Consider the following 15,839-nt stretch of genomic DNA (forward strand, 5'->3'; position numbering starts at 1 on the left):
ACTGATTTGTTAAATTTACACAGAATATCATCAAGTAATATATTGTGTGTATTGTCACTTTGTTGGTATCAAATCACATGTTAAAATCCTTATTCTTTCTATTATATTTCCAGAAACATCTAATTTTTTTCACTTTAGATACATTTATTTTGTTTCTATGACAAAATCGTTAACGAATAGTAAATAACACTTACCAAACAAGTTTTATCTAATCCAAAAATTTATTTTCACAACAAACATGTGCTTCCTTTTGCACTAGCTTTCGGACAATGATTTGTAACTAATCCAGCACAAAAGGTCAAGTACAATTAACTGGGTCAAAGATGTAAACACGGGACTATGAACACAAATTCGGAAGGCAAAATGATGTTCCGTAAACACGTGATTTATACTATGAAATTTTATTGTTAATATGTATACACTGTATTTAAAAGAATGTGTATGTGATATATATAATTTTACACTTTAATACTTTAGTATACTTTACTGAACTTTTCCCTGGAAATTCAGTAACTAATTACAGGGATACTCGGGCTAACGCTGTAATCCGAGTAAATTGTTAAAGCAGCAGATATATAATAAAAGATATTTACTTTGAAAAAAAAAAAAAAAAAAAAAAAAAAAAATTAACGGTAAAATATTACATGCTGAAATTTATAGGGTGGGTAGAATACACTATGAGGATGTTCCATGTTCTTTATAAACAAGTTTTGATGAAATTTATATTTTATCATTTTTTACTCTGACGTTGGGCGCTTTAACGGAGAACCAGTGTATAGCAACGTCGTCATATTTTTGGTCGATAAAGTATACGCTATTATAAAAGAGGAACCATGTTTTTGTCATCAATAAAACATCGTAATAATAAAAAAAAATGATAAAAAATAATTGCAATATGTACTGTACATCGATCAAATAAATCACGTAATTAAAACGTTGTAGCAACGTAATTGTCGACATCCCTAAAATTTACAATAGCAAAATTTCTTCTTTTATTATGTACTAGATTTAATTTGTCTTGTTTGTATTGGTAGAACTAATGACCAATATTATTTGATATGAGGCAGGCATTACCTGTGAAAGGGGACGAAGTCTGTACGAATTTATTCATGTTAAAAAAAGATACGGAATTCGAAATACCGTAACGTTTCCGATTTTGGTTCCGTTGTTAGGGCTTTTAGTTGTGACGCTATTTAACCCTCTTGCTGCCGACCGTTTTTCAAGGTTGCATTTCATATGCCGGAAAATACGACAGCTCAACGTCTGTGACGTAACATGCCAAACAACAACGTCATTCGATATATGACGTCACGACAAAATGACCACTACATTTGGGACCAATTGGAGAAAAACATAACCCTGTTTATTCTTCCGTATTTTAATTGAAAGAGATACAGCATTGATAAGAAGCATGCATAAATTTATCCATGGACATATGTGTCCCTCCGGCACTGCCGGTTTGGACATATGTGTCCCTCGGGCAGCAAGAGGGTTAAGTGATGACGTCATATTCAAAGTAAACGCCATTCACCAAGCCAACGCACTAAGATCCAACGTAAGTACATTTATCTGTATTCTTTAACTGTTGTTTTTTTCTTCTTACTTTTTATAAAGTTTCTATTATATAGGAACAGAATGATGTTCCCGTAAAGTTTTGACGTCATAAAACAAAACATCTGACGCCACAATAGAAAAGTGATTGTCAAAAGTTAGAGAGGCCGGTATATATGTCAAAATACAGGATTTGGTGTTTCAAGCATGATTTTTGTGCTCCAAGCATTATCACTACCAGCGACGTCACAATGTGCAAATAGTTATCAAAGGTACCAGGATTATAAAAATGATGTGAGCTAGGTGAAATTATCTGACAGCAACGTCACAATCGTGACAATGCGGGTTTTCTTCGTATATATGTCGGAAAATATCAGCCTCTCGTCAAAAAGGTTCACATTGTGCCTCGGGGCTGATATTTTTACGATATCAGCATGAAGAAAACCCGATAATTTATACATATCGCATCTGGTTTTACAACACGTGCATGATGTAATACATAAAACCATTTTAGAAGAGAGACATGATAACTTAGATATGAAATTAAATTTTGTTGTACACAGTACTCTTGCTTTATAAATTATTTTTACAATAAACTTTTGCTAATTTCGTCTGCAGAAACCTTACACACGTGTAGCTAATTTGATTCTAATGGTACGTATTTGCCATGTCATGTTAACTTTATACACAGACACAGTGATGGCATACCTTGAAAATAACTCAAGTGTATTTACAATATAAAGTCTTGTGCATTGAACTCATAAACTAAAGAACTGATAAAAATTTAGTATGAATAAATACAAAAGACTTTGTAGTTTTTAATTTCTGTGTCATTTTGGTCTCTTGTGGAGAGTTGTCTCATTGGCATTCATAACACATCTTCTTTTTTATATTTATATTTCTGTTTTTAAATTAAGGTTATGTTTTTTTTAATTACATATTTTTATTTTTATTATTATTTGAAAAATCCGGATAATTTTAAACATTTTTGACATTTTACTATGTTTTACAATTTGTATTTGTTAAATAGGTATATATTTGTATATAATATAGTGTCTCATAAGCCTATGAAGGCTGGGTATTTGTCTTATCTTACTATTGTGCATTATGTATATTATATAATATTATCTGTATGTATAACATTAGTAGACGAGTATGTGACACTTTAATAAAATAAATTATTATTTATAATTATTTATTTTTGCAAGGGACAATATAATTTACAAAAAAAATCATACCACTACTCCTTTAATTATTATTATTATATGTATATAATGACTGAGTAAATAGTCAACGATTAATCTGTATTATATTATATATGTTCCAGACCGTAAAAACTATCTATGAGTTTTTGGACCGTATGCATACTTTTTCAAAATACTCATACGGTAGAACTAATATAAAGAAGTTGTTCAAGTTTAATGCAAATGCATATATAAACAGATCAAGATAACTTAACTCTCAAATTTATATAAAAAGTTCAAATGTAATTGAAATAAAAACTTTATATTTTAACAATTTAAAAAAATCGCGCTAATTAAATCTGTCAATTTCTTGTATGTCTTAACATGTCGACCCGAGTAATACATTAATTGAATTATATGAGCACTGAAATTGAAGATATCGGAAGAAAACATAATGTGGGAGGACACTATTTAGCAATTTTAGAAACAAAAATGTAAATGCAAGGGAAAATGCATGAACAGCACACATTTCAACGCAAAAAAAAAATACGTCCATCTAATTGTAAGAATAACAATTTGTAATTCTAAAAATAAAGATTGTGATAATGGTTGTCTAAATGTAAACCATATGATCCAATAACATTAGGTCAGCTCGTACTGGACCATACAAGTATACTCATACGGTCCGACCGCACGCGTATGGTCGGACCGTACGAGTATACATATATACGGTCCGGACCGTACTCTTACGGTCCAAATACTCAATGGTCTGGAACATATATATGGAAAATTTGTAAATGTAAAACATACATTTATGATCATAATTTTCAATTATATATATTTTTTTTTATATTTTGGCAGTGGCTTATTTGCCGGTGAAACAGTAATTATGATATGATTATAATATCTCGATTAAAAGCGAGCTATAAATAGCTATAGCACAATTCAAAAGTAATGGCTATTTTGCCGGCGCTGACAATACTGTGAATTTGTTTTTTTTACCGGTTCTTTGTGTAGTTTAAAAAGATATATCAGTCACAATGAAGATTGGAATATGTCATAATGTAAAAAGTAATAAAAAATGTAAAAAAGCTGTGTATTTAATTTGATAAATGATAAATCATTATGCCATTTAACAAAATCAATATTATAGCTTCAAACTCATAAATATTTAATGAAAATACCGAATTTGCCTTTGAAATTTATTAGGGAACCACCATTTAACTATATAAAAAAAAGGGGGGGGTCATGGAGTTTTTTCTTAAGATTTCCAAATTGATGAAACAAAATATTCTGTTCGAGTACAGGACAAAAAATATTCTGAATCCAGATTCCACCCATACCTTATAGTGTTAGACATACAAAAAATAATTTGATTGATATCGTTGAAAAATTAAATAAAATTGTTTGCACTTCACTGACTCAAGCAAAAACCATGACCCTCCTTGAAGTTAAATTGTTGCTCCCTGACAGTCTACGGTTTATTTTTAAATTATATTTAATATCACTATGCAAATTTTATCAATGTCAATTTTTGTAGAGTCTTACATGAAGAACTACATGTACCCCTCAGCAAGGACATCAGATATTGAAGAATTGATTGGGGAAACCCTAAAACATACACCCCCAAAACCAGGCGAAACACGCTATAAGGTAAGAATACCCTTATTTCCCCGTATAGTGCAACCTATATTGGAATATTTCCCAAAATTATTATTGTTTGTATTCTATGTTGTTGTTTTTTTTTTAATTCAGTACGAAATTGTTATTAGGCCTAAAATTCTGTCTTGTTCTGCTGTCTGTTTGTTCAAGAATATGCGATGGAATGGCAACAAGACAATCCATTATGTATTACATTATAAAATAAAATAAGTCTGGTTTTTAAGCGTCTCCTCAGCTAGTGGTGGCCATTTCAGCTGATTTAGCATGTTTGTGACGCTGCTCGTGTAATCGTAGTTGTTGTGTACATAACGAGCAGCTTGTCTCTGTACCTTTTCTAATTGTATCTGTTGTTCTTTCATATGGGGGTCCCAGACACTACAACTATATTCCAGTTTGGGTCTTACTAGTGCCTGGTATACTCTTGATGATTTTGTTTCTGTGTATGATGTAGAATGTGACATTGACGGTTGACCCCTTTCAAAGAAACCACCAGCATGTACACACAACAATGCTGCAATGCTTTAGACAACATTGATCTAGAGACTTCATGATTTACATGTATAAAGCTTTTAAATGTAAAAAAAATAAAAAAATCCCTACCAACCTACCCACCTGATAGTGTGGGTCGGCAATGCCAAACACACAATTTTTTAAGGGTGGCCTTATAGATATGCATTTGTAACTAGCATTGTGAAGATCAAGATACTCTTTTGGGACAATAAATTAAGGGTAACATTAAATTTAACTGAATATATAATTATGTGGTTTATGTGTTTTTCAAGGAGATTTGGAAAGCCACGTCTTACACACAGCTACATAGATCTAGTATTTATTTGCAATAATGTTTGACCTAGAATAATTACAATTTAACATTTTGTACAAATAAGTTTTTGTATTGTCATTGCAGGAACAAACTGTTAAGAGGATAATTGCAGCAGCTCCGGAAATACCACTACCAGGGACCCAGGAGAACATTTAAAATAAACAAAGTTAACAATCAATTCTTCACTTTTTGATATACAGATATAGGAAGATGTTGTGTGAGTGCCAATGAGACAACTCTCCGTCCAAATAACAATTTTAAAAAAGTAAACCATTATAGGTCAATGTACGGCCTTCAACACGGAGCCTTGGCTCACACCGAACAACAAGCTATAAAGGGCCCCAAAATTACTAGTGTAAAACCATTCAAACGAGAAAACCAACGGTCTAATCTATATAAAATTTAAAAAAAAACGAGAAACGAGATACGCGTATAAACTACTGTACATCAGATTCCTGACTTAGGACAGGTGCAAACATTTGCAGGCATTATTTACTTTTCATAAACCTTTTTTTTATAACTTTCATGGGTGGGTATTTAGCTAGCCAGATATTATATTCAGAACGTGAACATGCTTAATGAGAAATGTATACTACGATGAAATAAATTGAATATAAAAAAAAAGATGTGGTACTATGATTGCCAACGAGACTCTCCACAAGAGACCAAACGACACAGAAAATAACTATAGAGGTCAATGTACTGCCTTCAACAATGGGCAAATCTCATATCGTATAGGCAGCAATTAAAGACGGGTTAAAGAGACCGGGTTAACATCCCTCTTATAGAGTAACATATATGATAAATGCATATTATTTTTACAAGCACTATATATCAAGAACTGCATACGAATAGGCAGCCACTCAGCTATAGATGGCCCTAGGATTCATTTCTGTTATATCACAATTACTGAAACAGTAATTCGATTGAAGCTACAAAAAAAAAAGATGATGATGCAGAATATACGAATTCCATCAGAGAATAACACCAACATATATCATCTAGAGGTCACCTCATGGTCCCAAACACAGTTGATACTATGTGTGTATATACGATCATTTTTTGGCTAATTATAAAGCATAATATAAAAGTGCAAGTATATTACGTCGACATAATGTGATATTAACGTTGTAGAAACGTAATTTTACGTTTTACGTCACCACAACGTTAATGTATGATGTTGCGATAACGTGATATAAACGTTGTTGTAATGTCAGGAATAACGTTGTAGAAACGTAATTTTACGTCACCACAACGTTGATGTATGACGTTGTGACAACATCGACATAACGTGATATAAACGTTGTTGTAATGTCAGGAATAACGTTGTAGAAACGTAATTTTACGTCACCACAACGTTAATGTACGACGTTGTGACAACGTCAAGAAAACCATACACTTTTACGTAAATACAACGTAATAACCTGACGTCAATGCGACGAAAACATGACATTGTCACGACGTAATTATGACGTAACATTGTTAGCTGGGTATAAGCAACAAACTGATTGGGGAGTGCGCCTTTTCAGAGGTAAATAAACTGACTCACATCACAACAATTAACTATCATTGTATATACATGTAATTATTATTATGATTTTTCCTGCTATTATGACTACATTGTGTCCTCACTTTTCCTGTTGCAAACGCATATATATATATATAATAATTTCATTGAAACATATAATCTAACGATAAAATATAAAATAAATTATAGGTTATGATTATTACTGTCGTACTGAAATGACAAAATTGTTTCATATTTATGATAAAATGGATTGACCCTAGCAGGGAATCGAACCCCATTCTCCTAGTATAAAAAAAAAATAGGCGTAATTACCAATATACCACCAAGGTTTCCAATCCATTTACAAATGCAATAAGATTGTCACTCAGTTTGAATTTTAATCATCATTAGAAAAACAAAATTTATCAGCAAAAAATGTATGCATTTCGTATGATGTACATGTATGATGAACTGTGAGTCGCAACAAGACTATTTACAAATTATTCAACCAATAAAATAAAAAATAAAGGCCTTAAAACATCATATTTGGACATATATACTTCTAAATTTGCATTTATTATAAAAGTGAATATTATTTAAACTTGATAAAATATAAAATTATTAAATTTCAGGATGGTTGACAGAAAACCAATACAGTGACAAGTTTGAGGAACTTGAAAGCTCCATATTAAACGAGAGATTATGCTTTTTCTATCCAAGCCTGCAAACAAAAAAAGGGACAGATTACTCTAAATCAGCATTAGTCAGACATGAGTATTTTCACAAACGCTACAATAACCGGGGGAACATTTACGATAAATTTAGTTAGTAAAGACTTACCCGATTCTCCTTGCAACATGCCTAGTACGTCCACTGCCATTGACAAATTCAACTGACTGAAAAATGCAGCCTGAAATGTGCGTGTCAGCTGAACTATTGACCTCAAAGTCAAAGGAAAAGACGTTGATTTATAACGTTTCTGTTATTTTGTGACTCAAACATTGTTTTAGTTAATAAATTTGTTAATTTCTGTTTTAATTTAGAATTTTAAAATTAATACAACTTGTCAAAATTAAACTGGTTTGAACTAGTTGAATACAAATCAACAGGGAGGTTGATGGAAGAGCCTACACACATACCGTAACCTTATACACAGCAAACATAGAAATTACCGTAAATGTCCTAATCAGAATCGAAATAATTGATGGCAGCTATACTTTATTGTATTTTTAACATGGGTAGGCATTATATTCGTGTTATTTTAGCCCTCGCTATCGCTCTGGCAAAAATAATCACGAATATAATGCCTACCCAAGTTAAAAATACAATAAAGTATAGCTGCCATCAATTATTTCTTAATTAAAGTTAGAATGACTGCTAGACAAACAAAAATCCGAGTAGTTAGATTGTCTTAGATCGGACATGTAAAATTCCCGATGTTCTGCGTTTGACGCCGTTACGAGGCTGCTTTACTTGCTTGGAAGTTGCTAGTCCTTTGATATGAACTCGGGGCATTATTTTCTATTTTTATTATTTTCTTTTTACTTTTTTTGCTATTTTTCTTTTTTTTTTTCCATTATCAATATGCATTTAAAAAAAGTTGAAAATATCAACATACAAACGTTAAATAAAGTAAAAATATAATGCAAATGCATATATTATAGGACTAGGGAGTCGCCTAATGACACGAAAAATATCGGCTTAAATAGCATTTTGTTCCATTCATTTTGAATTTATCTTTTTGAGAGTGCATTCAGATTACATGTAATATTTTATCAATTTACATAAAATACAGCATTGACCTATAATGGTTTACTTTTATAAATTGTTATTTGGATGGAGAGTTGTCTCATTGGCACTCACACCACATCTTCCTACATGTATATCTATGACATTTTAAAAAGTTAAATTCATAAATGATCGATATCAGTTAGCAAATTTTGTGTAATCAATGATATAGCCTTAGGCTTCTTGTTAGTTTACGCACACTAATCTCCCTATCTCTTGACAATCTTTGAAAAAGTTGTCCAGAATCAATATTCTAGAATAGGGGATTCTGCCTTTCTTTATTTTTTATTTATTTATGTAATTTTCTACTTATACTTATTTTTTTGTGCATTTTATTTTTTATTCGTAATAATTTAACATCCACTTATTCTCTATTTATATTTTTAGGTCAATATGGGTAATATATTTGTTCATCTTACCCCAATATGACGAAGTGTTATTCTAATGTTTTTTTTGATAGACTTCGAATTGAGTAAGAATATCACATTTCCTCGTGTCAAACTTCACTTCGGAAGTGTATCAACCTGTCAAAAAATATTTCCCATTATATCTCTCTTCTTCGTTCACTTTTTTGGTAGAAGTCGGACTTTGAGGTTTACATTTTGAAAACGGTAAGGGAAGTTTTAAAATTTCAAAAAAAAACTTTAATAATTATTAAACAAACATGCTTTGCATTATGTTACAATATAATAATTAAAACTTTTAATATGCTTTATTTTAAAAACACTCAGTCACATTGACATCTGAAACAAGAGGTAAATTACAAAATACAATCACATACAATTAAAGAACTAAATCAAACAACTTAGAAATGAAATATATAGAAAATTACTTTACTTTATATTATAATATTTTAGTTAATTTTGAAATGAATAAAGACACATTTTTAAGTACATTAATATTAGTCAATGACAGTAGTCCTTTCATTTTTGCTTCACTTGGATATTTCACATAGTACTCTGGAATATGCTGATTTCTGATATTTTTTTACTGATAAAGAATTGCATTCAAATAAATAATGGTATTCAATGCCAATTGCAGTTAAACACAAATTACATGTCCTCTCTTCTTTTGGAATGTTATACCATCTTCCCAGCTCTACTGGAATTTTGACATTGCAGCATCTTAATTTTGTAATATATTTACGTTCGATTGGTGTTAATTTTAAAAGATAGTTTTCTAAGCCAAAGATTGTTTTAAAAAGTCCATAAAATTCTCCTCTGGATGAGCTGTCAATTTGACTATGCCATTGTTGAATGAATGTATCTTTTAGTTTTTCTGTCAGTACGATTTTTTAGTTAATTTATATCTAATGGTGATTGCTGATTTCTAATGCATGTCTTTACCAGGCATTTTTTTCCCGTAACGTAAAAATAGCAACTTTGGCCTATATATATTCATGCATTGGCTATTGTACCATATCTTATTTTCAAATGATCGTAAAGAGGACAAATACGTTGAAGCAAAGAAAAGGAAATTCATCGAAGCAAAAAAAAATATATAAAAGAACAGTAACAACTTCAGTCGAAGAAGAAAGGTAATGATGTCTAGTTAAATTTTCCGTCCGTCGATGTGTGTATTATTGGTGGTATTCACTTTTGTTCATGCCGATAAAAGTTTCAAATGTGACTTCAGTAATATGTTATCATTGGCGGGGTGTTTCGGAGGAAGCACCACAGGCATACCGGCAGGCGTTTGAAAACACAATACGATTTCTGCTTTGATATAATTATAGAGCCTGTAAAAATATACCCCTAGATAAATATACAGAGGCAACAAGTAAATCACACAAAATAAAAACTAAGAAAGAAAATGAAAGTGAAAGGAACTATATCTTTATTATACGCATCCTCAAATGTTTTGACAATACTTATTGCTGTATGACGTCACTCAGAGGGATGTAATTATCAAAATTGTTCCAAATTATCGGGTTTTTATTTCACTAAGAAATCCTAGTACTACATTACACCCAATGTAATAATATTATTTCTTTCAGGAACGTCGGTATCATGAAGTCAACAAGCATACTTTGTTACTTAGTGCTTCTTTCGTTAACTCTCATGACAGTCTCGGCCCAAATAGTTTTTCCCCAAGGTGACCCTGCTGCTTTACATCGAGATGTTTGGCCAGAGGAAGAAGTAACAGCAATATGGGGTAGGCCTTTAATTAATCGACATACCGACTATGTAATATTGAACATTACAGTTTCTATAAATCATTTACGAATAATTACATTTAGAGGTATGTTTCATTATAATACGTTATTCTGATTGGCTACACCGCAATCTCGCGTTATTCCTTAATCGACTTCATTACACAATAAAATTTACCACTGATGATGACACGAGGTCCCACAATAAAGTGCACAGGTAAATAAAATAAAAACTTGATAAAAATCGTGTTTTCATGATCCTAGCTAAAAATGTAATTATAGGGTTGTAAAAGCGTTGACCGTGCGCACATTTTTAGAATGAAGCGCGGAAGCGCTTCTTACAAAATGTGATTCGGTCAACGCTTTACACCCCATTGAAGTTACAAAAAGGAAGCATTCAATTCTTCAATGAATATGGGAGGGATTATATGCGAAGGATGCCATTTTAAATGAGACCCCTTTATGGGAGATTCCAAGTAATCACATTGGTTGGCCTACCTGTATATGATCACATAATCATTATTATTCTTAAGCAAGATAATCAAATAATCATAAAATATTGTATCTGGTAATCAAATAATCACTATAAAAACGTCTAAGTAATCACACAATCAAAAACCCAATGGAGAGGCTCTTAAATGCATTGTCTAAAAAATTGTTCAGCATGTTGATACTTTGTTAGCATTCAGAAACAACATTTTACGATAAGGGGTGTATACAGGCAACACAGTAAAATAGAATAAAAGATTGAGTATGGGCAGGGAAACACTTTACAGAAAACTATCAAGATTGAGCAACACCAGCTAACGTAAACAGGTGTGTGTGTGTGTGTGGGGGGCAAGATATAGTAGTACTACTGGTTTCTCAGTTATACATGGGAGCATAATATCTAACATCTGTCAATATATATGTGTTCCTGGTTATACTAGGGGCAGATATGGGACATACGTTAGTAAGACAGCAGCCAAACAACACTCACAAATCGAGAAAACATCCAAAAGTCGAACTGTGGTCTTCAGTTATTATATATAGGGACTAATCCGTTTTTTACGATTTTGTCTTTGTCATTTACTATGAGACTATTTTTTACTGTTCAAAAAGGACAATTGGATTAAACACAAGTTTTCCCACTTAGTAAAGTTTCCTTCATATCGCTTTCAATACACGTGGGTCGCTTCGTTCAATTGGCGCCAACTTTTCATATACCTGGAGGAGGAGATTTCTACTTCCTTGAATTAAAAAAAGAGTAATGAGTACAATTATATATAGAAGTCAAAAATTGGATTCAATATATAACCTTCATGTGACTATCAGGGGATCATTTGGAAAGTGTTCTTATTAGTCGAACTACTTAATCGCTAGCCTGCCAACACTGACGCATCTTCGTTATCCAAGGGTTACAATCCATCCCCTCTTCTAGAGAGGAGTGGATCGTAACCCTTAGCTAGCGTAGATGATACTGAGGTTATGCGTTCTAAGCATGCACGTGATAGGTGCGCTCGACTCCAATCTCCACCGACTAACATTGTCAGTTTTCCTACCGAAGATCAGTGGTTTTCTCCAGGAACTTTGACTTCCTCAATAAATAAAACTGCCCGTCACGAAATTACACAGCAGTGAAGAAAGTGGCGTTAAACACAAACTAATCAACCATTAGAAAAACTTTTCTTGTAGCATGCGTTTGGTTATCAGTGATTATTATAACTGATATTTTTTTCTTTGCATTTATTATTTGAATTGTCTTTCCAGCTGCTATGCTCCTGTTTTTCTTTTTGACGAGAACAGGTATGGGAGATGGTATCTTTAATAATGGTAGCCCATCACCAAATGTAAGTATATATAAAATTGCATTGCATGTATAATATGTATTTACGAAACGTTATTTTGATTGGCTAACATAATCTCGCGTCATTTTGAACATTATCTTCATTCCAAAATGAAATGTAATAGCCATGAAGACACGAGCTTCCACAAGCAAATGCACATGTAAATAAAAGAACAAATTTACAGACACAATGTTTTCATGGTCCTGGCAAAAAAAATGTAATTATAAATATTGAATGCTACTTTTTGGTAATTTTATAGGGTTATAAAAGTGTTGACTGTGCGCACATTTGTAGAATGAAGCTATTTTGGGCTTCATACAAAATGTACTTCGGTCAACGCTTTTACACCCCAGCAAAATTTACAAAAAACATTAAATTCTTACAGCGTGTAGGTAAAAGTAGAATCTTTGGTTAGCTTGCTTGTTAGCTGAACCGTGAAGTCATTATTGGATAAGGTATACTACCCTACTTTCGGAGTTGTCTAGTCCTACATACAGATATATTGGTATTGAAGCTGTCGGACTAGTCTACTCTTAAATGAGGATAGTTTACCTAACCTTATAATGACTTCACGGTTCAGCTGGCAAGCGAGCTAACCACAGATATTGCCTTTACCGACACACTCAATGCAGTCATAGAAAACGTACAGCCATTCATAGTTTACATTTGCATTGTGATACAAGCTATAGGCCTAATACTTTAATAACATCGAAGTTGTTTTCAGCGTATTGGAGATCAATTGTAATAGGTCCATAACAGCGGTACAATTTAGGCTAACATTGTACTCATGGTCATAAACCGCATTTTCAATCTCATAGGTTGACTGCTAAAAGCTACGAGATTACCAAAGATTCTACCTTTACCTACAAACTCAATGCATTCTGCTGTAAATAAAATATTGTGGAAGATCTAATTAATTCCCCCATAACTTAAATGCAATTATATTTCCTATATTATATCTGCAAGATTTCAATTCCTGTCTATTAGTTTAGTAGCCCCATGGTTTCTTGGAGAATTTTTTAAGGGTCCTAATCGGATTGTATTAAAATGAACAATTATCCTGTTTTGCGTATTAATTCTTTTAACTCCCTGGTTAAAATCGAAGAGGAAAATTGGACCATTTACTCAGATAATCTTACAATCATACAATTAACTTCCTGGTTAAAATCGAACAGGAAAGTTGGACCATTTACTCAGACAATCATAGAATTAAACTCCCTGGTTAAAATCGAACAGGAAAGTTGGACCATTTACTCAGACAATCATAGAATTAAATTCCCTGGTTAAAATCGAACAGGAAAGTTGGACCATTTACTCAGACAATCATAGAATTAAACTCCCTGGTTAAAATCGAACAGGAAAGTTGGACCATTTACTCAGACAATCATAGAATTAAACTACCTGGTTAAAATCGAACAGGAAAGTTGGACCATTTACTCAGACAATCATAGAATTAATCTCCCTGGTTAAAATCGAACAGGAAAGTTGGACCATTTACTCAGACAATCATAGAATTAAACTCCCTGGTTAAAATCGAACAGGAAAGTTGGACCATTTACTCAGACAATCATAGAATTAACTACCTGGTTAAAATCGAACAGGAAAGTTGGACCATTTACTCAGACAATCATAGAATTAAACTCTCTGGTTAAAATCGAACAGGAAAGTTGGACCGTTTACTCAGACAATCATAGAATTAAACTCCCTGGTTAAAATCGAACAGGAAAGTTGGACCATTTACTCAGACAATCATACACGTACACTATACATTTCAGACCCACTTACACTAACTGACCAGAAGTTGAAAGTTTAAGGAAGTTCGCCCCTCAGTTTCAAAATAATTAACTTTCAAAACATTAGTTTATATTGATAGGGGATTAATAAAGGAATCAAAAGAGAAAAAAAATATATAGGTCAATGTCCTTGTTTTCGAGATATTAGCCATTGAAATTTTGGCGGTAAAATATTCTCTCTAGACTTTTCGTAGCATTATCATTGACAAGTCTATGTTTTTCAAAAACTATTAAAAAATAATTAAAATTTTATCTTGAAGACTTTTAAAGATGGATTATCATTATCCATGTAAAATATTTATTAAAAGAAAAGTGGGGGTCAATGTGCATTTTTTATTAAGACATTCAAACGGATAAAACCAGAGAATTCTAAATATCTGACGAAAATCCCAAAACATGACAAGCGAACTTCCTTAAGGAATGCCTTCTAGGTATACTTGAAATTATAGCATCTTTACATATTTTCAAATCGGTACTACATCTCATTTAAAAGATGGTAAATTTATTATGAGACTAAAATGTTAACAGGACCTGGTGTTGGTTTTCTCGCTGTGTTGAAGTCCCATTGGTTCCATTCGGCTGTTACCTGCTCTTTATTTTTTTTTTTTTTTAGAGTTGTACTATATTTGACATATTCCCCATTACCATTCTCAATTTTATTATTGTACGTGGATGTTTAAACATTTTTCCATATTGTATCTTTTATTCCTCTCGTATGCAATTAAAGGGATATATTGCCAAAAGTTTAATGGGAAATACGCCTATAAGACACGAAAGGAAGACCTTAACTTTATTTTTTTAAATTAAAATTCGATGTAGTTATATCATACATTAAAACCACTATTTGCGATTCAAAATTGTGCAAATTTGGATAAAATAGACCTTTTTTTCTCTATCTGGGAGCTAGAGAAAGAAAGAAACATATAATGCAAAAATGAAAAAGCGTGGTTTCTAAAACTTTCATATTGTGTATTGTTTTATTTTTCAGTAATCAGTAACCACTTGGAAGAGGAGCTTTTACTTAAGAATTTTAAAAGATCTGGAGAAGAGCGATACTACTATACGTGTTCCAGATTAAATTATTTTTGAAATAAAATATTATGTTACCTTGACCTTTATATGTTCAATAATTCTATAGCATGTACATAACATATACAACCTTTTTCACCAAATAATCTTGAACTGATACTGCAATCTTTTCAGCGGTCTGGAGGATATGCTCCTCCCCAAAAAATAAATAGGGACCAGACAGCTTAAGGAGCTTAAAGACAGCTTAAGCAGCTTAAGCTCGCCTTCGGTTTTTTCTCGAATTTTCTCACTGTGTTGAAGACCCATTGGTGACCGACATTGACTACCCACGAGGGTCTCGGAATGTCGGTATTCTGATATATACTATGTCGTAGACAGTACGTGCGACGAGACATGTCAAATAGGGAAGCGCGAAGGACTTCATTCAAATTTCTAAAACACTACCTTTCACATCCCCCCCGCCCCCCCACTGAAAATAAAATAAACATTAAACACAAACACAAACACAAACACAAACACAAACA

At 32.3% G+C, this 15,839-nt stretch overlaps 2 long non-coding RNA genes across 2 annotated transcripts; both read left to right on the plus strand.

Annotated features, from left to right (window-relative positions):
- The first annotated feature begins 1,492 nt into the window (after window positions 1–1,492).
- Window positions 1,493–5,398, plus strand: LOC139503155 (uncharacterized). The gene is made up of 3 exons (XR_011659041.1): window positions 1,493–1,555; window positions 4,276–4,388; window positions 5,305–5,398. It is a non-coding gene; the product is annotated as an uncharacterized lncRNA (long non-coding RNA).
- A 5,123-nt stretch (window positions 5,399–10,521) lies between these two features.
- LOC139502385 (uncharacterized) lies at window positions 10,522–15,398 on the plus strand. The gene is made up of 3 exons (XR_011658824.1): window positions 10,522–10,669; window positions 12,417–12,496; window positions 15,275–15,398. It is a non-coding gene; the product is annotated as an uncharacterized lncRNA (long non-coding RNA).
- Window positions 15,399–15,839: the final 441 nt, after the last annotated feature.

This window comes from Mytilus edulis, chromosome 14 (assembly GCF_963676685.1).
Source record: "Mytilus edulis chromosome 14, xbMytEdul2.2, whole genome shotgun sequence".
In the NCBI taxonomy this organism is placed as follows: domain Eukaryota; kingdom Metazoa; phylum Mollusca; class Bivalvia; order Mytilida; family Mytilidae; genus Mytilus; species Mytilus edulis.